Source organism: Schistocerca nitens, chromosome 11, assembly GCF_023898315.1.
Source record: "Schistocerca nitens isolate TAMUIC-IGC-003100 chromosome 11, iqSchNite1.1, whole genome shotgun sequence".
Lineage (NCBI taxonomy): Eukaryota > Metazoa > Arthropoda > Insecta > Orthoptera > Acrididae > Schistocerca > Schistocerca nitens.
In genome coordinates, this window is record NC_064624.1 from 212063190 (window position 1) to 212086816 (window position 23627).

Below are 23627 nucleotides of genomic sequence, written 5' to 3' on the forward strand. Positions count from 1 at the left end.
TGTCTCCAATGCCTTCGGCCGCTTTTTCGCAGAGGTTTCGAGCTCCGCTCATTACCACCCTGCCTTCCTCCCCCGCAAACAGGCAGAGGAGGTTAGGCCACCTAACTTCCGCTCCTCGAATCGTCAAAGTTATAATGCCCCATTCACCATGCGGGAACTCGAAAACGCACTTGGCCGATCACGGTCCTCCGCTCCAGGGCCTGATTCTATTCATATTCAGATGCTGAAGAACCTTTCTCCTGCGGGTAAAGGTTTTCTTCTTCGTACTTATAATCACATCTGGATTGAGGGACATGTTCCCGCATGCTGGCGCGAGTCTATTGTTGTCCCGATTCCTAAGCCGGGGAAGGACAAGCACTTGCCCTCCAGTTATCGACCCATCTCACTTACCAGCTGTGTCTGTAAAGTGATGGAGCAAATGGTTAACTCTCGATTGGTTTGGCTGCTCGAGTCTTGACGCCTACTTACCAATGTACAATGTGGATTTCGTAGGCACCGCTCTGCTGTTGACCATCTGGTTACCTTGTCGACCTTCGTTATGAATAACTTCTTGCGGAAGCGCCCGACCGCGGCTGTGTTCTTTGATTTGGAGAAGGCTTAAGACACCTGTTGGAGGGCGGGCATTCTCCGCACCATGCATACATGGGGCCTTCGCGGTCGCCTCCCTCTTTTTAATCGTTCCTTTTTAATGGATCGACAGTTCAGGGTACGTGTGGGTTCTGTCCTGTCAGACAACTTCCGCCAGGAGAATGGGGTGCCACAGGGCTCAGTTTTGAGCGTCGCTCTCTTCGCCATAGCGATCAATCCAATAATGGATTGCCTCCCAGCTGATGTATCAGGCTCCCTTTTCGTGGACGATTTTACCATCTATTGCAGCGCGCAGCGTACATGTTTCCTGGAGTGCTGTCTTCAGCGTTCTCTTGACCGTCTTTACTCCTGGAGTGTCGCCAATGGCTTCCGTTTTTCTGCCGAGAAGACGGTCTGTATTAACTTCTGGCGCTACAAAGAGTTTCTCCCACCGTCCTTACGACTCGGTCCCGTTGCTCTCCCATTCGTGGAGACAACTAAATTTTTAGGTCTTACATTTGACAGGAAACTTAGTTGGTCTTCACATGTGTCATATTTGGCTGCCCGTTGTACCCGTTCTCTAAATGTCCTCCGTGTTCTCAGTGGTATGTCGTGGGGAGCGGATCGAACCGTCCTACTTCGCCTATATCGGTCGATCGTCCGCTCCAAGCTGGATTATGGGAGCTTCGTATACTCCTCTGCACGGCCATCCATCTTACGCCGCCTCAACTCCATACAACATCGGGGCTTACGACTTGCGATCGGAGCGTTTTATACTAGTCCCGTCGAGAGTCTTCATGCTGAGGCTGGTGAGTTGCCACTCACCTACCGGCGCGATATACTGCTTTGTCGGTATGCCTGTCGGCTACTGGCAATGCCCGACCACCCGTCTTATCGTTCCTTTTTTGATGACTCTCTCGACAGTCAATACGGGTTGTATGTCTCCGCCCTGCTACCCCCTGGAGTTCGCTTTCGTCGCCTCCTTCAACACCTTCATTTTTCACTCCCTGCAACCTTTCGAGTGGGCGAGAGCCACACGCCACCTTGGCTCCAGGCTCAGGTTCGCATCCACCTTGACCTCTGCTCGCTCCCGAAGGAGGTTACCCCCGATTCGGTCTACCACTCCCGTTTTGTCGAACTTCGTTCGAAGTTCATTAATATGACCTTAATTTATACAGATGGCTCTAAGACCAATGACGGCGTCGAGTGTTCCTTTATTGTCGGGGCACAAAGTTTCAAATACCGACTCCATGGCCATTGTTCGGTCTTCACAGCTGAGCTCTTTGCCCTCTACCAGGCTGTTCTTTACATCTGCCGCCACCGACATTCTGGATATATCATCTGCTCCGATTCCCTGAGCGCTATCCAGAGCCTCAGTGATCCGTACCCGGTTCACCCTTTCGTGCACCGGATCCAACGCTCTCTTCGGCAGCTGGTGGACGTCGGTTCTCCGGTTAGCTTTATGTGGGTTCCTGGCCGTGTAGGTATCCCTGGGAACGAAGCTGCAGATGCCGCGGCCAAGGCTGCGGTCCTCCAGCCTCGGACAGCTTCTTGTTGTGTCCCATCGTCAGATTGTAGCAGGGTAATTTGTCGGCGCATTTTAACGCAGTGGCATGCCGATTGGGCTGCACTTACAGACAACAAACTTAGGACCCTGAAACCTCTTCCCGTGGCTTGGACGTCCTCCTCATGCCCTTCTCAGCGGGAGGAGGTCGTTTTGGCCCGGTTACGAATTGGCCACTGCCGGTTCAGCCATCGCCATCTGCTGACGGCTGCGCCGGCGCCGTTCTGCCCATGTGGGCAATTGCTGACGGTCCGCCACATTTTAACGGTCTGTCCGGATTTTAACACCCTGCGTTTTGATCTTGGCCTGCCATGTACTGTAGAAGCCATTTTAGCGGATGACCCACGAGCAGCTGCTCGCGTTCTTCATTTTATCAATTTGACAACCTTCTCAAAGGACATTTGATTCTGCTGTTTTCCTTTTTTAATCCTATGCCTGTCAGTCTGTCTTTTATCGTGTTTTCCGTTTCGTTGCTGTTTTAAACTTATGACTCGCGGTGCATTCCTCACGTAGTCTGGGCGCTAATGACCGTTGAAGTTGTGCGCCAAAAAAAAAAAAAAAAAACGTGAAATGCGTGGCAGAGGGTATGTGCCAGTTATTAGGGTTTCTTCCCATTCCATTCACGTATGGAGTGTGGGAAGAATGATTGTTTAAATGCCTCTGTGCATGCTGTAGCTATTCTTATCTTATCCTCACGATCCCTATGTGAGTGATAGCCAGGGTGTTGTATATTCCCAGTGTCACAATTTAAGGCTGCTTAAAACTTTGTTAGTAGACTTTCTCAGGATAGTTTACGTCTATCTTCAAGAGTCTTCCAGTTCAGTTTCTTCATTATCTCTGTCACACTGTCCGACAGATGAAACAAACTTGTGACCATTTGTGCTGCCCTTCTCAGTATACGTTCAATATCTCCTGTTAGAGCAATATTGTAGGATAGGTCACACGAGTGAGTTGTAAGCAATCTCTTTTGTAGACTGATTGCACTTCCTCACTATTCTACCACTAATCTGAAGTCTAGCACCTGCTTTTAAACAAGTTGCCAGTCTATGCACCACTTTGAAATCTTATTAAGATCTGACTGAATATTTATGCAGCTTCTTCCAGACAGTACTTCTTTATAGATAACATAATCATCTGCAAAAAATTGACAATAATGATGATAATAATAATAATAATAATAATAATAATAATAATAATAATAGTAATGTCTGCAGGATCAGTAATATGTAACGTGAACAGCAAGGCTATAGATACACTTTGCTCTCTAATGACCTCATTATCGACGGGACATTAAACAGTAATCGCTTCCTCTTCCCAGGGGCACACCCAAAGTTACTTACGCATCTGACGACACCTCTCCATCCGAGATAAATTACTACGTCCTCCCTACCAGAAAGTCCTCAGCCCAGTCACAAATTTCAGTTGATTCCCCCATATGATCATAATTTTGGCAGTTAGTATAGGTATGACACTGTGTCAAATGCTTTTTGGAAATCGAGAAATAGTGCACCTACCGACTGTCTCGATCCGAAGCTTTCATTATGTCACGTGAGAAAAGTGCGAGTCGGATTTCACATCATTGATGTTTTTGGGATCCGTGCTGATTGGTATGGAGTAGTTTTCTGTTTGAGCTCAAGATATGTCCTAAGATTCTACAACGTATCCGTGTCAAAGATATTGGATAGTAGTTTTGTGGTTCACATCTACTACCCTTCTCGTAGAAGGATATTATCTCTGCTTTTTTACAAGAACAGGGCACGAGTTTTTGTCACAGGGATCTACGATAGAATATAGGAGGAGGGTAACTCGGCCGCAAATTCGGTATAGAATGAGAGGGGGATTCCGTCGGGCCCTGGAGCTCCGTTCAGTTTTAAAGATTTCAGCTGTTTCTCAACACCACTGATACTTCACTAATCTTTTAAGTGGTACGAGGATTAAATTGGAGCAATTCTCCTGGGTATTTCTTTGCAAAGAAACATATAAAAATGGAGTTAAGCATTGCAGCTTTTTCTGTGCTACCCTCTATTACAGTTCCTGTCTCATTCAATATGGATTGATCACTAACTTTGGTGCCTAACAGCCTTTACACACAACCAGAATTCCTTTGGGTTTCTAACTGTAATAAGTGTCTTATAGTGTTAAACCTTTTAACACGAGGTTGTAATTTCAATAAGTAGTTTAATTTTTTAAAGTTGCTCAATAACTACGTGAAATACTGCAAATCAAACTTTTGCTGCCACTGGACGCTGTTACATTAGTGACAGCTGCCTGTTCAGTGATGTTCTACAACTTCGCAGCAGACAGCTAACAGAACTTTCCGATCTTCGAATCTAGGTATTCGGCTCATTTGTCCAATAAGAGGAAGAATTTCCTTCTCAGTGGTGTGAAGGTACTGTTATTCCTGTCCTGAAACTGGAAAAGGATCCACATATTTTAACTAACTATCTGCCAATCTCTCCGACTACTGGACTGTACGAGCTATCCGAACTTACGGTCGGCCACCGTCTTTGTCGGTGCCTCGGAGCCTGAGGGCACGTATCGCAATTCCAAAGTGGCTTTCGGGCTTTCCGGTCCACCACAGATCGCGCGGTTCGTTTGGAATCTGCGGTGCACGATGCTGTCGCACATCGCCGACATAGAGTCTGTGTTCTTTGACCTACAGAAGGCATATGACACCACTCGGTGACATCGCGTACTATCTACGTGGCACGAGTGGGGTTTCCGGGACAGTTTACCCGTTCTTATCTGTAATTTCGTATCTCTCTGAATTTTTTGGGTCCAGATTTAATAAACTCTCGGCAGCCGTTATATGCGGGAAACTCGAGTCCCTCAGAAATCTGTTCTGAGCTTAACAATGTGTGCTATCACCGTAAGGGATACTGTAAATGCAGGGGGCCCCACAGTCTTCTCTGTCACTGTACGTAGACGATCTTCACCTGTACTGTGCCTCTGCATCACTGCGCGTTGCCGACTGCCAACTTCGGGGTGCTGTCAGGGGAGTACGTGACCGGGCTCTGAAACACGGCTGACATTTTCTCCTGCATAATCACGAGTTGTGCATTTTTGACAGTTCTGGACTGCGCACCCGCACCAATAAATTTATCTCGGTGACCAGTTATCTGAACTCATTGAAATTTTTCAGTTCTAAGGTATTTTATTTGACAAGAAGCTGACTCGGCTGCCCCACGTCTGCCGGTTTAAGATAACTTGTACAAAGAAGCTAAGTTTCTCCACTTTTTTAGTAACTCCTCGTGGGGTGAGGACCGCACAGTCCTTCAGAGGTTTTACGTACCCCCTACTTTATCGTGCTCGGACTACAGATGTCGCCTACAGTCGGCAGCACCGTCTCTGACGAGTGTGCCGAACTCCGTACACCACACTGGCGTGCGGTCGGCCCATTATTAAATGTTACCTGTGGTCGTTTCAGTAAAGCGTGTGAACTATCCTCTTTACTCTAATTATAACTTCAGAGTAGGCAGGCGGAATCTGCCTCGCTCTGTTCCCTGTGCCAACTACACGTTACGAGCAGTGGGTGGCGAGGGGGAGCCCTAGGAACGCAGACTAAAGGAGACACTCTGAGATTCTTTGGCAGAGTATATAGAGTCGGGTCCCAGACGGTCTACCCAGTGTCGGGCAGTGTGTGTGTGTGTGTGAGTAGGCATCTGACACTTTGCAATTGCATAATTAGCCAGTAGAAGCTGTCGTCTAACCCGCAGTGGTGGGACATCGGCTTCTGCCGGGAGGCTGTCGACAGGGCTCGTACGGGTGTCCTGCGATACGGACGGATCTCTTTTTGTGGCTCCGAGGAGGACGCCAATTCTACCCTACTCCGACTCCCGTCCCGTTCGATCCTCGACAATTATTCTGTGCCTTTACACGGGTGGATCGAAAGTCGACGGCAGGGTCGGTCGTGCTTTTGCACGTGCGAGGGGACACGGGAAGCACAATTTGTCGGTGCCCGCACCGTATACCCCGCAGAGCCGGTTGCCGTACCTCGGGCTTTGCGGTACATCTCATCGCCGGCAACGACGAACTGTCTATTCTGTGGTGATTCCCAGAGTTATCTCAAAAATCTTTTTGTTGCCGACATCCCGGACTTACCGGCTGACCTCTACAACTCTGGAAAGTCGGCGACCTTCGTCCGGATGTCGAGCCACCTAGACGTTCGGGGAAATGAACTCGCTGACGGTTCGGAGACGCGACTACGGGAGATCGTCTCCACGTCGAGATACCGGGTGCAGACTTGAGGTTGTAACTTTGACGCAACTTGCCGACCGTCTAGTCGGAGATGCAATTACTGGAGATCGTCTCGACACTGGGATACCGAGTGCAGACTCGAGATCGCAACTTTGGTGCAATTTTTTGAGGCTCTGGGAATTGGAAGGGCAGGCTACTACAACCCAAATCCAGTTAATAGCGATTCGGGTGTCCGTGGCAAACGTCTTCCCAGGCCTCTCACAGAGATGCCACCGTGTCGTGCCGACTACGCGTCAGCCGCACGAGACTCGCCCACGAGTTCATCCCGTGTCGGGAGGATCCTCCTCGCTGCAGCTGCGGTAGTCTGCTGACGGTAGTGTACGTTCTCCTCGAGTGTTCCCCGTGGCCCGTATGCAGCACGCTCTCAGCTGGCCTACCTCACTACCTCGAGTGGTCGCGGAAGACGAGACGGCCACCACTGGAGTGTTGCATTTCCTGGGAGAGAGCGGGTTTTACACTAAACTGTAACACTCCCCCTCTTTGAGTGTTAGGGTGTCCCCCTGTAGCGAATACTCCCCACATTTTTGTTCCTGTGGGTCCCCTTTTGCACGATGCTGCTTGTGCTATCTCAATTTTCTTTTACCTGTCGTGTTACAACTACTGCCTCGTCCTTTTTTAAACTCTCCGACTTGCTTATATAGTTGAGCAGCCGAGGCCCCCACTTTTTTCACCATTTGCCTTTCTGCGTGTTTCTCTTGTGAAACGGAGGGACTGATGACGCAGTAGTTACTGGATATTTTGTCACCGGAGTACGTGACTGTACTCTGCTCTGCCGAACCGGCGACACTCTATTTACTTTGGTCGCATGCTGCAGAAGGTAATTCTGTAAGATAACGGGGAGTGGAAATGAGCCGTCCGTCACTCTCGTCTCGAGGTCAGCACTGTGAGAGATGTGTCTGACGCCAAAACACCCACGAAACTTGGAGCTTATCGGTTAGCTTGTATATGTACTGACTCACTTTTAATTTATCCAGCTGGGCCCCTAGCAATTGTACACACACGGTTTCAATTATCGTATTATATTACTGTTCATTTCTTGTGCTAGCCGGTCGCTTTTGTCGGTTTGAAATCGTGTAACAAGTCAGAGCTTGTGATATAAAGATATTTACTGTTTGCAGAATTAATTTTTCACGATGCAGCAGAACGTGTGCCGATACGAAACTTCCCGGCAGATTAAAACTGTGTGCCGGACCGGGACTCGAACTCCAGGCTTTTGCCTTTCGAGTCCGAGTTCTGCTCACACTTTTTAATCTCCCGGGAAGTTTCACGTACTGTTCGCTACAAAAGTGTGAAAGGCCCGTGTATCTCTCGTGTCGGGAAGTCGGTCGGAAATTTTTTTGAGGCTAGTTCACCAATTCTAAATGGAGAAGTCGGTCAGCTCCGGCACGTGGGTGTTTCGATACACCGTGCAAACGAATGGCACCGGTAGGTGGAAGTAGCTGTACTGTCGACACTAGTCGACAGTACGGTTTCTAGTCGGAGGTGCTGACGGATGTGTGGTGTGGGATTGAAGTGCAGAATCTAATAAGATTTTTTCATTTAAAGTTGATGTCCCACATGCAGTTTGCCGCCAATCGGTGGAAGCTTACGGAGTTCACGTTCTGTCACAAAAACTGTCTTCGGTGCCACCCAATCCTCCACCCCAGGGCCAGACGACATTCACATTTGGATGTTGCAGAACTTGCACCGAGCGCTTTCTTCTTCGTACGTACAGTCGGATCTGGGCAGAGAGCACTTTTCCACTGTCATTCCCGTACTGAAGCTCAACGAGGACAGACGTGTTCCTTCTAAATATCACCCCGTTTCTCTCACCGGCTGTGTTTGAAAGGTGACGGAAAGTACGATTCGTGCCCACCTCTTGTGGTGGCTCGAGTCTCACAATTTACTAACCACTGCACAGTGTGAATTTATAGCACACTGTCGCGCAGTTGGCCTTCTTGTCACTTTGTCACTGTGGTGTGAAATACCAGACTGTGGCCACGTTTTTACTTTTGTGGAAAGCCTGCGACATCTGCCGAAGTGCCGGTATCCTCCGTAACCTCTACACGCAGGGCTCCTATTCCCACGTTCCCCGTTTCCTTCGCGAATTTCTAGAAGACCGAGTTTTGAAGGTAGGTTTGGGTTCTGCCTTATTGGACACTTTTATCCAGGAAAACAGTGCGCCTCAAGGTTCCATCCTGAATGTCGTCCTCTTTGCTATCGCCATTAAGCCTATTATGGCCTGTTTCCTGCCAGGCATCTTCTACTCACTTTTCGTTTACTATTTTGCTATCTATTGCAATTCTCCACAGACTTGTCTCTTCGAGCAGTGTATTTGGCTTTCACTTTTCCACTGACGAAACCATTTGTATGAATTTCTCGTGGCGCAATTCGTTTCTACCACCGTCTTTACATCTTGGGCCCGCTGCTCTTCCATTCGTTGAAACTGCAGTTCCCGGGGCTCGTGCTCGACAGGAATCTTTCTCTGTCCTCCCGTTTGTCTTACTTAGCCGCCCTCTGTACACGGTCCCCTGATGTCCTCCTCGTCCTCAGTGGTACGAGGGTGCTTTGAAAAGTTCTCGGAATCACCACGAGAGGTCAGTGCTGGTGCGACGAGTTGCTCACACGATATTCGTTGGGCTGTTGTCTGTAAACGTGTGCCACGTCAGAGCTCTCGGAAGAGAGCTGTGGCGGTGACGTGGCTCTGTTGTTCCCGTGTAGTGATTTGTGAAGATGGAAAAAATCGAGATTCGAGCAGTGATTAAGTGCTTCGTAAAGAAAGGTATGAAAACGAAGGACATTCGTGCCAATTTCCCGAATACGCTGGGGGACTCTGTTCCTTCGTATTCGACTGTTGTCGAGTGGACAAATTAATTTAAATTTGGTCGGGAGAGCTCAGATGGTGATCCGCACAGTGGTCGGCCGAGATGTGTCACCTGCTCCGACTCACTCGGTGCCCTTCGGAGCGTGTCTGTGCTGTACACTATCCGTCACTTAGTGCGACGGGTCCGGGAAAGCTGTCACGTGCTCACTCGCGATCGACCCACTGTGACGTTTACGCGGGTTCCCGCTCGCACCGGTCTGATGCTGCGTTCCACTCCCTCCGACGACCTCTGTGGCGCCGCCTGTGGGCCGGAGGTCCTCCCTCCGTGGAGACGAGCTCGGGGGTGTCGAGCCCCTACCGGCGGCTCGGACCGCCCCCTCTCGGTCCTCTCGCTGTGAGGGGATCGTTTTAGCCGGGTTGCGTATCGGGCACTGTGTCCGTTTGTTAAGTGCTGCTCCTCCACGACTTTGTAATCGTCGCACTCGACCTTTGACAGTCCACTATTTCCTAGCGGAATACCCTTTTTGACACTTAGGTTCTCATTTTAAGTTTGCCGTCTGAGTTATCGGCCATTTAGAGAACGTGACGCGGGCTATCGACTGCGTTTTACATTTTATCCGTTGTACCAAATGGCGAAAGACATTTAATCTTTAGTTCAGAACCTCCGTTTCCCTGTGGTGTATTTTATGCTCGATCATGTTGAAAGATGCAGTCACCATCCCCGAATTGCTCTTCGACAGTGGGAAGCGAGAAGGTGCTTAAAACATCAGTGTAGTAGGCCTGTGCTGTGATAGTGCCACGCAAAACAAGGGGTGCAAGCCCCCTCCATGAAAAACACGACCACAGCAGAACACCACCGCCTCCGAATTTTACTGTCAGCACTACACACACTGGCAGATGACGTTCACTGGGCATTCGCCATACCCACACCCTGCCATCGGATCACCACATTGTGTACCGTGATTCGTCACTCCACACAACGGTTTTTCCACTGTTCAGTCGTACAACGTTTACGCTCCTCACACCATGCGAGGCGTCGTTTGGCATTTACCGGCGTGACGTGTGGCTAATGAGCAGCCGCTCGACCATAAAATCCAAGTTTCCTCACCTCCCGCCTAACTGCCATAGTACTTGCAGTGGATGCTGATTCAGTTTGGAATTCCCGTGTGATGGTCTGGACAGATGTCTGCCTATTACACATTACGACCCTCCTCAACTGTCGGCTGTCTCTGTCAGTCAACAGACGAGGTCGGCCCGTACGCTTTTGTGCTGTACGTGTCCCTTCACGTTTCCACTTCACTGTCACATCGGGAACAGTGGACCCAGGGATGTTTAGTAGTGTGGAAATCTCGTGTACAGACGTACGACACAAGTGACACCCGATCACGTGACCACGTTCGAAGTCCGTGAGTTCCGCGGAGCACCCCATTCTGTTGTCTCACGATGTCTGTCGATTACTGAGGTTGCTGATATGGAGTACCTGGCAGTAGGTGGCAGCATAATGCACCTAATATGAAAAAGTATGTTTTTGGAAGTGTCCAGATAGTTTTGATCACGTAGTGTATCTGTTTGACTTCCTATGTCGCAGAGGAATAGTTACCTCACTTTTTGAACCACCCTTGTATTTTAGCTTTTGTCTCTGTTGACCATTAATCCAATATGATCTTAGCACTTAGGGGGCCGGAGTGTTTGGGGCTACACAACGTTTGAGGTGTCGAGTGGTTGTGCCGTAAAGTGTAATGGAGCTGATTCGTCTGTATTGCAGCACAGCACAGTTTTCACATTTAGCTGTTATTTAATTTAATTATAGGGTAAGAACATTTTTTTGTGGCGGTAGGCAGAAAATATAAAGCACCAAGCTGTGTGTGTTGTTACAGGTTCCTCTGTGGCCGGAGCGAAGCAGCGGCGGGCAGACGTCACTGCCGGACGAGGACGGAGGACGTCGCCTACACGTTTGTGCGTACCGAATGATAATTCCTGTTTTAGGGCCAATCCATATGAAGTGGTCCAGTGATGGTTGCTTGACCATTTTTAAATAATTTCATTTTTTATATGTGATTGCCCTGTATTTGGAAAGTTCAAAACAGTTTTTTAAAATAATTTATCTTGCACCTTTACTGGATGGTGGCCATTTTTATTTATAGGTGTGCTAAGATTTTTTGGTCTGGAGACATTAGCGAAAATTTGAATATCTCTGCGCTGGGTTAAGTTACAACATTGCAGTTGACATGATTGTTTTTAGAAAAGTGTCCTCTACGACATTGTCTATTACACAAAATACCCTAAATTCAGAAATAACCAGTCAAAATGAGCTCCAAAGTTTGGTATCCAACTTTTCAAAAAACCACTTTTCAGACTCATAAATAACAAACAAGGAGTGATATATGAGAGTCTATTTTTTTCCTGTAGTTAGATATCATACAATACTAGCCTCGTATAGAGAAAGAACACTTACAAATGTTTCCTTAATTTTTTATGAAGTTTTGAAATTTGAGAATATTTGAGAATTTTCATTTTTTGTAAAGTTTTCGGTTAGTTATCTCAGGTGGGACTGAATATGAAAATATGATTTTTGCACGGTTTGTACACCTATATGATAGCAACATTCCGTAAAAATTTCAACATTGATATCTGATGGTGAACAAAGATATTAATCTTTGAAAATGAGGAGATAATTCACATTACTCTACAACTGATCTTATGGCTGTTGCCTATGTAAATGGTTTATTGTTTCATTGTAATAAAATTTAATTGTGACCTATATTTAGTTAACACTATCACCCAATATTCATTTAGTTTGTTTACTTTTAAAAATGCAATATTAAACAATAAGAGCTTTGGCTTTTGTTCTATTGTAATAAAAATGCCCATTTACGTTTAGGTTTATTGTCATTAAAGAAGTAGATTATTGCTGGGTGTGTGCATTGTTGTAGGCAGTCTGTTCTGAAACTTTTGTTGGAGTGGACGTACTTACTTCATCGAGAGTCTAAAATGTGTTGTGTGCTTTGTTCTCTGTGTGATTTGTAATTAATTTTGAGAGATTAACTGGAATGCCATAACATGGGTGAACAGAGATTAACTGGAATGCCATAACATGGGTGAACAGTGCTCTGTTGGACAGATAGCAGCTGAAGTGTGTCACAAAACAGTTTACGGTTCAGTTTAAAAAAACTTGAAGATGTCAGTGACTTTGATGAAGTTAGACGAACTTGCTTTAAATTTTGAGTAAGTTCTTCTGTAACATCGGTGTGTGAGTATCACGAGAAGAAATATATTCTGAAGTAAAACAACATTTTTGGAAGAAAGTACTGTGATCCACTTAAAAGTCCGTAAAAAGCCTATTACTAACGGTTTGAGGGAAATAAAACTTGAACATTTGTCCTTGTTGTGTGAGAGTGAAACAGCTTCCCAAGTGAAACATAATGCGATTCCTGGGAATTCCTTGTGCCCAAATTGTTACTCAAAAATATTTGTTGTGAATCCAGAACCTGAATCATGTAACCTTGTTAATGACATTTATATTCCTAATGAGGAAGCTGTTAGCATATTGGATTTTTCTTGATCTAAGTTAGACATACCTCCTGCTTCAAAAATAATAAAATTAAGTAGCAGAAAAAGAAAAGCAGCTATTGGAAATAAGGTACAACAAATTTGAGACAAAATTAGAAAAAAGACTTTGAATTGCGCTTTAATAATACAGATACCTACATCCTTCTGAATCTGCTTAGTGTATTCATCTCTCGGTCTCCCTCTACGATTTTTACCCTCCACGCTGCCCTCCAGTGCTAAATTTGTGATCCCTTGATGCCTCAGAACATGTCCTACCAACCGATCCCTTCTTCTACTCAAGTTGTGCCACAAACTTCTCTTCTCCCCAATCCTATTCAGTTCCTCCTCATTAGTTATGTGATCTACCCACCTTATCTTCAGCATTCTTCTGTAGCACCACATTTCGAAAGCTTCTATTCTCTTCTTGTCCAAACTATTTATCGTCCACGTTTCACTTCCATACATGGCTACACTCCATACAAACACTTTCAGGAACGACTTCCTGACACTTAAATCTATACTCGATGTTAACAAATTTCTCTTCTTCAGAAACGCTTTCCTTGCCATTGCCAGTCTACATTTTATATCCTCTCTACTTCGACCATCATCAGTTATTTTGCTCCCCAAATAGCAAAACTCATTTACTACTTTAAGCGTCTCATTTCCTAATCTAATTCCCGCAGCATCGCCTGATTTAATTCGACTACAATATTTAAAAATGGTCGAGGAAGTAACTTAATTTTTATTGGACCACTTCATTTGGATTGACCCTTTTAAAGTAAATTTCCAAAGCTAGATTTGTGGACAGACTGTAACTGAAATTGCCTTCAGTTTGTTTTGCTGTCAACAGAGCAAATTAACAGTGTGTCCGTACCGACGAGGGAATGCCAAAACTTCCCAGCAGGTAAAAACTGCCTGCTGGACTGGGACTCAAATCTGGAACCTTGCATTTGCTGGCAGTGTTTCAGTAGACGGGAAAGCTTCTGTAGGATCGGAACGTAGAGAAGTATCCAGGCAGCTATTTATAGACATTAGTACAGGGTGTGCAGCAACCCCCACACCCCCTCGAGCTTTACAGCACCTCAATAATACTTTCGACGAAGTTCTTAATGCCTGCAAAGGAATGGCAACCCAATCTTCGTCGTCAAAACCTGAAACGGTGGAAGGTAGTGATGACCGGTGCCAGGGTCCGGACCGAAGTCGACGTTCAGGTTTCGAACGTTTTGCGGCGAGTTCGTGTCGGGACACTGGGCCGACTGCTCTATTTTGGGAGGGTTGTTTTTCACAGACCACTTCCCTACAGACGATGCCTTATGACAGGGTGCACTGTCGTGCCAGTGGAAACAATTTCATCTCCGACTGTTGCTGTACTGTACGTAGTACACAGTGCTGTATAATGTGTTTGTATCCCTTTGCATTTAGCGTTGTCTTCAGCCCAGTACTGGGACCACACTCTGAAAAATGCCCTCGTACCTTAACACCGCCACCACCTCCGTATTTCACTGTGGCAGGAAACGTTCTCCAGGCGTTCGCCGTACCTGACCCCTTCCGTCGGACTGCCTCGTAGTATAGTGTGACGGATTCCTCAGAATAACTTGTTCCCACTGAGCAGTGGCATTGCTCTTTATAGCACCTCCAACTTTAACGAAGGTGAGGCACACAGCAGTCTGTCACAATCTCATTAGGGGTTTTTTATGCTCGCAAATCTAGATTTCAGCTATAAATAGCAATCTTCAGTGCTACTGGATCAAAATTACTTCACTATACGTAGAATAATAAGTAAACACCACGTTATTCAATAGCAGCTATTTTTGAACAAGAGTGGATAACTGAACACGGTATTTGCTTATTGTATGACGTACAGTAAATTAATTTTAATCCAATGATTTTTTTCTTTCACGTTAGCGTTAGCTATTTATAGCCAAAATCTAGATTTGCGAGCATAATAAAAACTAACGGGATTGCGACTGACTGGCATACGCCCCTCCTTCCTTAAAATCTACGGTCGCCGTGCACGTCGGTTTCCGTTCGAATCTGAGTCGGTGGACCTGAGACTTTGCCGACTACAGAAACGAGAGGCTCGACTGTCGTTCCTCGTTCTTTTTAATTCCCCACACACAGTTATCGTGCCAGTCGGACTGCACGTAGCACTCGGGAATTCGCGAGCGATTCCTTCTGCCGATATCGCGCAATTTTTCGCGACTGTCTTCCACTGCATTAGACGGTCCGCCTCCGTCCTTAACACTAGGTGTGCTAGGTGTCGGTTTAGCTCGGGTCGTTATTTCACATTTCCACTCGGCAGTCACGTCACCGACAGTCGACTTGGGTGGTTTTAGAGCGGTTCGAATGTCCCCCGGTGGACTCGTTACTCGGCTGACGTCGGGTGACTGCTCGGAGTTCGAAGTTAGTGAGCTCCCCCGACTGGCCCGTTCTGCCGTTACTGTTTCTCTGTCGGTGACACAGTATTCCCCACCTCCATTTATACGACAAGTCTTATCCTGTGGAACCTAGTAGTCCCAACATCAGATAAGAACGTTTCTGATATTTTTCGACACACAGTGTGCGAGATGCACCGGCAGACGTGAAGCCGCAACGGAAGGTCGCGAATCGACTCGTGACTGGGCGGCCGAACTTCCCCGAGTGTGGACTCCCGGCTGTCAGTGCTGTACGGTCATTTTTTGTGCCCGGGTAGCTAGTCGGGCGAGAATGTTGCTCACAAAAGGTCAGGTTCTGGGTTCGAATGACAGTGTCGCACACAGTTTTGGGCTGCCATCAAATTTCAAATCGGGAAGCGTTCTAGAGGGGAGGGGGAGGGCGGCACTGTTGGTTTTTTTTTTTCAATTCAGATAAATTGCAGGTTCTGCTAAGACCGACTAAAAGATGTTATCCTATTTGTGTAATTTTCATATCTAATGGGTCAGTGGAAGCAAGTGATAACGCACGAGAGAGTATCAAGTCAGTACGTGTTGTATGCTCGGTTAAATCTGGAGATGAGAATATAAATACAAAAAAGATGAAACAGCTTATGTAGTAGACAGTATGTAGTACTGCTAGTACATACGAAACTTCTCGTTACCGGCGTGTATTGCATTCCGAATAACTCCAGATTTTTATTTACAGATATGGAGACAACTTGATGAAGAGGAAAAGAAATTTTATGAATTTTGGTTAGAGTAGCATGTGCAGCACTGAAAACAGCTTTTGTCAGAGCACTCCTTTTTAAAAATCTCTGACAGAAATGCGGGGAACTAGCGGCCTCAGTCCTAATTCTGTGTTCCACACCAAACGTAATCGTACTCTTTGACACCCGACATATCACCCCGTCTCTCTCTGTCGTGAAGCGTCTCCCCTCTCCCTCCCACAGTCCCCTTCGTGTCCCACCGGCACTTTCTCCGCTCTGCCTCTCCCACTCTCACTGTCTTCGTCCCTTTGTCTCGCTGTTCCTTAACACTGCCTCACAACTCTGCCAATTTCACTGTCTCTCTATGTCCCGCTGTCTCTTTCCTTTCTCACTTACAGTCCGCTGTCTAAAATTGTATATTTTTAGACTACATTTGCAATTTATCAAAAAATGTGTTTGGCTTGCAAGTACAAAGAATTTTGTGTGACAAAATAATTTTTTTGTTTGGTGTTTGCACTGCCAGGTGGCACTATAGACTAATTTCTGGGTCGAGGTAAGAAGGCAGCGTGTGAGAAACTTTTATCGGTGACCTCTTAACCCTCGTAATGACCCCAAAACACTCACCACGTGTACACTACGTAACTTAAACTACATTTATGCGTAACTACGGAAACTTTTAACCTCCAGATCTCGCAAATGGATAATGGTATAAAAAATGTTCTGAAGTTCTTAAGTTCCCTGAGAACGTATGGTAAAAATGTGACTATTTGCCACAAATGGAAATTATAGGTATGGCCATCCCCAGGATTAGTAATTTTGGTACCCGAGAATCGGGAACCACCCACGAACATATGGTGCTTATTGAAAGTCGTTTAAGGCCCATCCTAGATCGTACGTAACGGAAAAGAAAGAACCGATTTGCCCGTGTCGTACATTTTAGTGTTTAAATTTTGACCCTGCACTAAAGGGTACCTACTGTATGCCAGTTCTTTGGCACGTGTACAGACGGTCATTAGGCCGAGGGCTGTCCGAAACACTCGACCCCTTATCTCTCCGTTCGGTGGAACCCGACGTAGGACTCCCTGAAAAATCGTCTTTTCACTCGCGGCTTTTCAGAATGTGTCGGTACTGTGCACTGTCGTGCACGGATCGATTTGAATTACTGCCTCTTAAATATCTCACTCGTTTCGTGGCCCTGGATTCCAGACACAGGTTGCCTATCTTACAACTTCTGGGTGATATGAAAACCTGATTTTCAATATTTCGTACAGTTACTGACCGCATGTAAAAAATTGTACGTGCTGTCATAATCTACTCATTAATAAGTGTAACCTTACATTAAAGGTTCAACTGTATAAGACAAAGTTTACAGTTACATTCTGTGCATATTTTTAGACGCAGCGTAACTCGTGACACACGCATTATTCAGACTGTGTTCATCCGTTGTTTGGGAATGAGAGCACTTACTGACTTCGACAAGCTTTACACACCGTTTCAAACCGTATGATACTTTTTGTTGCTGACACCCTACTCCCCCAGAAAATAATGAAATAGAAAAAGTTCATTACTCGCTAAACGTGTTCTGTTTGTGCAATAAAACTTCAACATCAGGTGTAACATTTTAATTTATTACTTCTCTTCTCTTAACTGATTTGCAATGCATTTTGCATGTAATATGCACGTAAACCACTGAATCTGCCTGCAAATTATATCAGTGCACGAGACGTGGTTCGGGTGGTGTGACATTGTAAGCTCCGAGATGTGTCAGAAAGTAGCTTTTGTGTACCCGGACTGTACTAGTCGAGTGTTGGATAATAAGGGCAGTTAGTGACTTGCACCGAATTTAAACGTGACTTCAAACCTTTTTTAAACCGATTCTCTCTTGCACGCTTAATGTCAGATACGTAACATGTGAACCCGTCTGCACAGTAATTAGAAGTTGCGAGCCATTTTATACACGGGAGCTCGGCTTTTTAGAGAGTTGGAGCCCTGAGGTTTTCTGGTCTAATGTAAACTGATCAGCACAAGGTCCTGTAGTTCTTTTTTTAACATACAGGAAACTCTTGTGACCGATATTGTAGTGTGTGCGTGCGTCTTTGAAAACCGTTCAGGAATTGCGAGTGCTCGGTGACGAATGTAGATATGCAGGTCAGGAGTTGCAGTGAGAGGTAAATGGGCGAGGCAACGGGCATAACATTGGGAGAATGGACAGACAAGCAGGGAGTCGGAGCAAAGGACTCCTCTGGCAAACTGCGGCTGTCGAGGGGAGTGTCACGCGGTGACCTGTCGGGAGATGGGGTGGGGGGTGGGTGACGCCGGGACACGTACGGGAGAGGCATGGGTGTGTGGCCAGTCGGAGGGGAGGTCGCGACTGATGTGTCCAGTGTAGATCGACAACTTACTGAGTGTGCCACTTTGTACAGGTCGGACGTTCCTAGCGGGAAAGAGAACTGATAAATTTTAAACATTATACGCTTTAATTACATATGGGAAACACAGAGGATTGTAGCTTCAAAGTTTTCCTTAAAACTGGTTGTGAAATAGAGCCTCGGGAAGTTAGAAGTTGGTGGAAAATTCGGAACGCAGTACACTATACGATGAAAATTATATGGACTGCTATTAGTGGATAGATATGTCGGCTGTATCGACCCTCCACCTTGGACTGTGCTGGAGACACTTCTGGTAAGGTGTCAGTCAGTGTCTGTGTCTCAGAGAAACTGGAGACGGTACCGATTCCAGGCACTGGGGTCTGGAGCCGAGTAGACACTGTGACTCGTCCCGAAGGTGTATGTCGGGACCCGGGTCGTGCTTGTCCATTTCGTAAATGTTTATTGTATTCGAAGAAAATATTTATTTTATTTGAAGAATCGATTTGCAGACGGTGTTTTGTGTCACTTCCTGGCAGATTCGGACTGTGTACCGGACCGGGCCTCGAACTCGGGACCTCTGCCTTTCGCGGGCAAGTGCTCCACCGACTGAGCAGGACTCACGACCCGTCCTCACAGCCTCAGTTCTGCCAGTACCTCGCCTCTAGTTCTGCAAGGTTCGCAGGAGAGCTTCTGTCAAGTTTGAAAGGTAGGATGTGATATACTGGCAGAACTGAAGCCGTGAGGACGGGTTATCGGTCGTGCTCGGGTAGCTCGGTCGGTAGAGAACGTTCCTGGAAAAGGCAAAAGTCCCGTGTCGTAGTCTAGTTTCGGCACACAGTTTTAATGTGCCAGGAAGTTTCACATCGGCGCACACTCCGCTGCAGAGTGAAAATTTCGTTGCGGTGTTATGTGACGCGCTGCGCTGTCGTGCCGCTACACTGAATCACTGCCTACAAACTTTTCCTCCACCGTACACACTACACGGCACGGTAAAGTGTGTTCGTATCCTTCCACGTTTACTGTAGCGTGACGGGGACCTAAAAAACGTTCGCTTACCGTGAGACCACCACCTCCTTACTTCTCTCTCGGCACTACACATAACGGCAGGTAACTTTCTCACCGATCGCGAATCTTCCCGTTGGACTGCCTCGGCGTACGGCACGATCGGACACTTCAAATCTCTCGTTTCCAGTCGTCCACCGATCGGCGGCGTCGCTCTGTGCCACCCGGCACTGGCTACAGACAGGTAGGGCTTACGAGGGGCTGCTGGGTCGCGCCGTACCCCACCGTGTGCGGTCACTGTGCCAGTTCTACTGCTCCTAACAGTTTTACGACCTCCCTCCGCAGTGTTAGACGGTCACCGTCTCTGTGCACGAAGACTGCACCGTCTCAGTCTAGAAGACGTTCCTTCGCACTTCCACCTCGCGTCGGATTGCAGACTGTCGTCTTCGACAGCTGTAGGAGGGTCGGAATGACTCCGACAGATTTGTTACTCGGGTGACACGCGACGACCGATAGCCGAGCTCTCGTCGTAACTCGGTAACGGCATATATTACGAGGTGCATTCAAGTTCTAAGGCCTCCGATTTTTTTTCTCCAGATTGGAAAGAGATAGAAACATGCGCATTGTTTTAAAATGAGGCCGCGTTCATTGTCAATACGTTCCAGAGATGGCTGCACCGTACGGCAGATGGAATTTTACCGCCAGCGGCGAGAATGAGAACTGTTTTAAATACTTAAAATGGCGACGTTTTCCTTACTTGAACAGCGTGCAATCATTCGTTTTCTGAATTTGCGTGGTGTGAAACCAATTGAAATTCATCGACAGTTGAAGGAGACATGTGGTGATGGAGTTACAGATGTGTCGAAAGTGCGTTCGTGGGTGCGACAGTTTAATGAAGGCAGAACATCGTGTGACAACAAACCGAAACAACCTCGGGCTTGCACAAGCCCGTCTGACGACACAATCGAGAAAGTGGAGAGAATTGTTTTGGGGGATCGCCGAATGACTGTCGAACAGATCGCCTCCAGAATTGGCATTTCTGTGGGTTCTGTGCACACAATCCTGCACGACGACCTGAAAATGCGAAAAGTGTCATCCAGGTGGGTGCCACGAATGCTGACGGACGACCACACGGCTGCCCGTGTGGCATGTTGCCGAGCAATGTTGACTCGCAACGACAGCACGAATGGGACTTTCTTTTCGTCGGTTGTGACAATGGATGAGACGTGGATGCCATTTTTCAATCCAGAAACAGAGCGCCAGTCAACTCGATGGAAGGACACAGATTCACCGCCACCAAAAAATTTTCGGGTAACCGCCAGTGCTGAAAAAATTATGGTGTCCGTGTTCTGGGACAGCGAGGGCGTAATCGTTACCCATTGCGTTCCAAAGGGCACTATGGTAACAGGTGCATCCTACGAAAATGTGTTGAAGAACAAATTCCTTCCTGCACTGCAACAAAAACGTCCGGGAAGGGCCGCGCGTGTGCTGTTTCACCGAGACAACGCACCCGCACATCGAGCTAATGTTACGCAACAGTTTCTTCGTGATAACAATTTTGAAGTGATTCCTCGTGCTCCCTACTCACCTGACCTGGCTCCTAGTGACTTTTGGCTTTTTCCAACAATGAAAGACGCTCTCCGTGGCCGCAAATTCACCAGCCGTGCTGCTATTGCCTCAGCGATTTTCCAGTGGTCAAAACAGAGTCCTAAAGAAGCCTTCGCCGCTGCCACGGAATCGTGGCGTCAGCGTTGTGAAAAATTTGTACGTCTGCAGGGCGATTACGTCGAGAAGTAACGCCAGTTTCATCGATTTTGGGTGAGTAGTTAATTAGAAAAAAAATCGGAGGCCTTAGAACTTGAATGCACCTCGTACTACGGGATGCACAGTTTTGGGGACTGCTAGGTCCTTTGGCAGAAAAGTGGCTTCTTTGATAAAAGCCAGTGTTCCCCCTTTTACAGTGGTGTCTTTACATAAATTCATCAAAAAAAAAAGGCATTTATGTGCCTTGAATGCGGGTACTGTCAGCTGTCTGTGTACAGGGACAACCAGAATCTGTTTAATAAAAAATCAGGATTATGCGGAATTAGCATTGCTTAGTGACAATGAGAACAATTAACACAGAATTCATCTCCCCTAGTCCAAATATTGTGATAAATCGTGAAAGTTGTGTACTTTGTTTTTAAGTATTCAGGGATTTTCATTTTCCTGCTCTTTTTGCACTGGCAACCTGTTACAGACTGTTGCTAGAGAATATAAAATTCCGTTCTGAACCCAAAAGAGGTATGCACAATCTACACAGAAATTCTCTACTTTGGATACTGATATTGTGAACTGCCGAATTCACCCATATCCACTATTGTTATTAACCACAAATACCATTAATGACTGTAGTACACACCGAATTCCTCAGATTCTGGCATTCTCGGAAGCTAGTGCCGAACCCTCTGTCAGTCCGCCCCACGTACCCGGTGGGACAATTGTCGCGACAGGTGCGGTACGTGCCAGAAGGGTCTTACCTTTTAGGAGCTACCTTTTCTCTGTATACGAGTCTCCGGTCAAGATTCTGTTTAATAAAGAACACTTGCTTTATCTCTTTTGTGCTTAGCTTTTTGTCTACTTTCCTTGAAATTGTGCCAAATTTGTAAGAATCCCTAGGTCCCCTAACAGGTTTCCGTAAGATGTTCAGTTACCAACTTTCCAGAATATTTTTATTGCACACTTCTGCCGAACGAACACTTTTTACGCCACAGCTGCAGTGTCCGAGTAGATTACGTCAGAGGACGCATTACCGTTTCCCCCACTATTCGTGTTTTGAAAATGTCTCGTAGGTGGCCACCGTTGTTACCGTAGGAATGTTTCTGATTCCCACACAATTGTTTGTAGATGTGTGGTGTACACCCTGTGTTTTGGGAACAGTCAAAGGAAGCAGTCACAGGCCGGTAAGCCGGGAGATCTGGGAGGCCGCAGGACGTCACTGAAACGTGGCATTGTCTTACCGAAAGAGGTACTCCCGTGCAGGGAGCAGTTTGAGTTCGGGCGCGAGGAATGTGTCAACTGCGGCGGTGTGACTCCGGTCGTCCGTCTCTGTTAGTCTCTGTTTCTCCTCAAAAAGGAGAGGCCGATCGTGCCCATTAAGAAGACAGTGCACCGTGACCTGACTTTCCGGGTGCGTAAGGGGTGTCGCCGGAGTTTCTCACGATTAGCGTCACACCGGTAACTGCAGTTTTGTCTGTCGACGTAGCCGCCGAGACAAAAAAATTTGCTCAGTCACTCGTCTGTGGCAAATTTGAGAAGCCTTCGTTGTCCCTAATGTTATTCGACAGTTCGACGTATAGCCATTTGCACTTCTTAATCACTTTCACTCGAGTGCCACAAAACCTGCGTCACGTACAGTTTTGACTTGAAATTATTCCGTAAAATTCTGTGAAAACTGCAACTGGACATTATTGCTGCTGCTGCTGCAGTTTGCCACAGAACGCATCCTACTGTCGTTTACAGCATTTCGCCCCACCACCTCTCTGTGCCTTGCCGGAAATTTCAGCTCAAATGCACTTCCTGTCGCTTCAGAGTTTCTCGACAGTAACCTGACGGCTCGTGCTAAGAGATTCCCGTCTAGCAGCGACGACACGATCGCCGTTATTGTAAAAGGTCGTCACGGCCCGACCCCGGCGCTCCGTCTCGTCAGGTGGTGTACCGGCCTCAAATGTAATACAGACGTTTGGTGCTCCCAATAATGCCGTTCCACTTCTACAGACTAATTAAAACGGCCCGTGTCTCAGTTTCAGTTTTGTCAGTTACCGTAGGATACCGTACGTTGGCACGATTTCACAGAAATTGGGCAAAAAGCTAAGGACAAAAAAGATAATGCAAGTGTTTTTTTATTCCACAGAATCTGACCACATAGTTGTAGACGGAGAGAAGGTAGCTGGTGAAAAGTAGGACACTACTGGTGCACCTCACACCTGTTGCGACAATTGTCCCACCGGGTGTGTGGGGCAGGCTGCAGACGGTTTGGCATTAGTTTCTGAGAACATCAGAATCTGAGGAATTCTTTAGGAAACCATTTCACAATTCTAACACTCTGTAACAGGTTTAGAAGTCTGACACAGAAAAGTAGAGCGGCAAACCTGCACACTCTACCGCCGGGTGGCGTCGAGACATTGCAGTACACTGCCTAACTGCGATAGCCTCCAGAGGACGCGATGTCGTACTTTTTCGACTGTTCGGCTATCGATCCTGAGCTTGTCGTTATATGCTCTCGCATCTGGTCTATTTGGTTTTAAGAATTTTTTTTTATGTAGCAGTATTTTATTGTCTGTACGGTTGTGCCGCGTAAATGTTAGTAAGTTGCTGTCGTACGGTGCCCTCTGTGACACGCACGCCCTGCACGGC

At 46.8% G+C, this 23627-nt stretch overlaps 1 protein-coding gene across 3 annotated transcripts in view; it reads left to right on the forward strand.

Annotated features, from left to right (window-relative positions):
* The window catches only part of LOC126213003 (transcription initiation factor TFIID subunit 12-like), a 55473-nt gene that overhangs the window by 23254 nt on the left and 8592 nt on the right, over nucleotides 1-23627 (forward strand). For all 3 annotated transcript variants that reach the window (XM_049940551.1, XM_049940552.1, XM_049940553.1), the window contains one exon: nucleotides 11069-11147. The gene's annotated coding sequence lies outside the window, so the exon portion shown is untranslated. The remainder of the gene's footprint in view (nucleotides 1-11068; nucleotides 11148-23627) is intronic.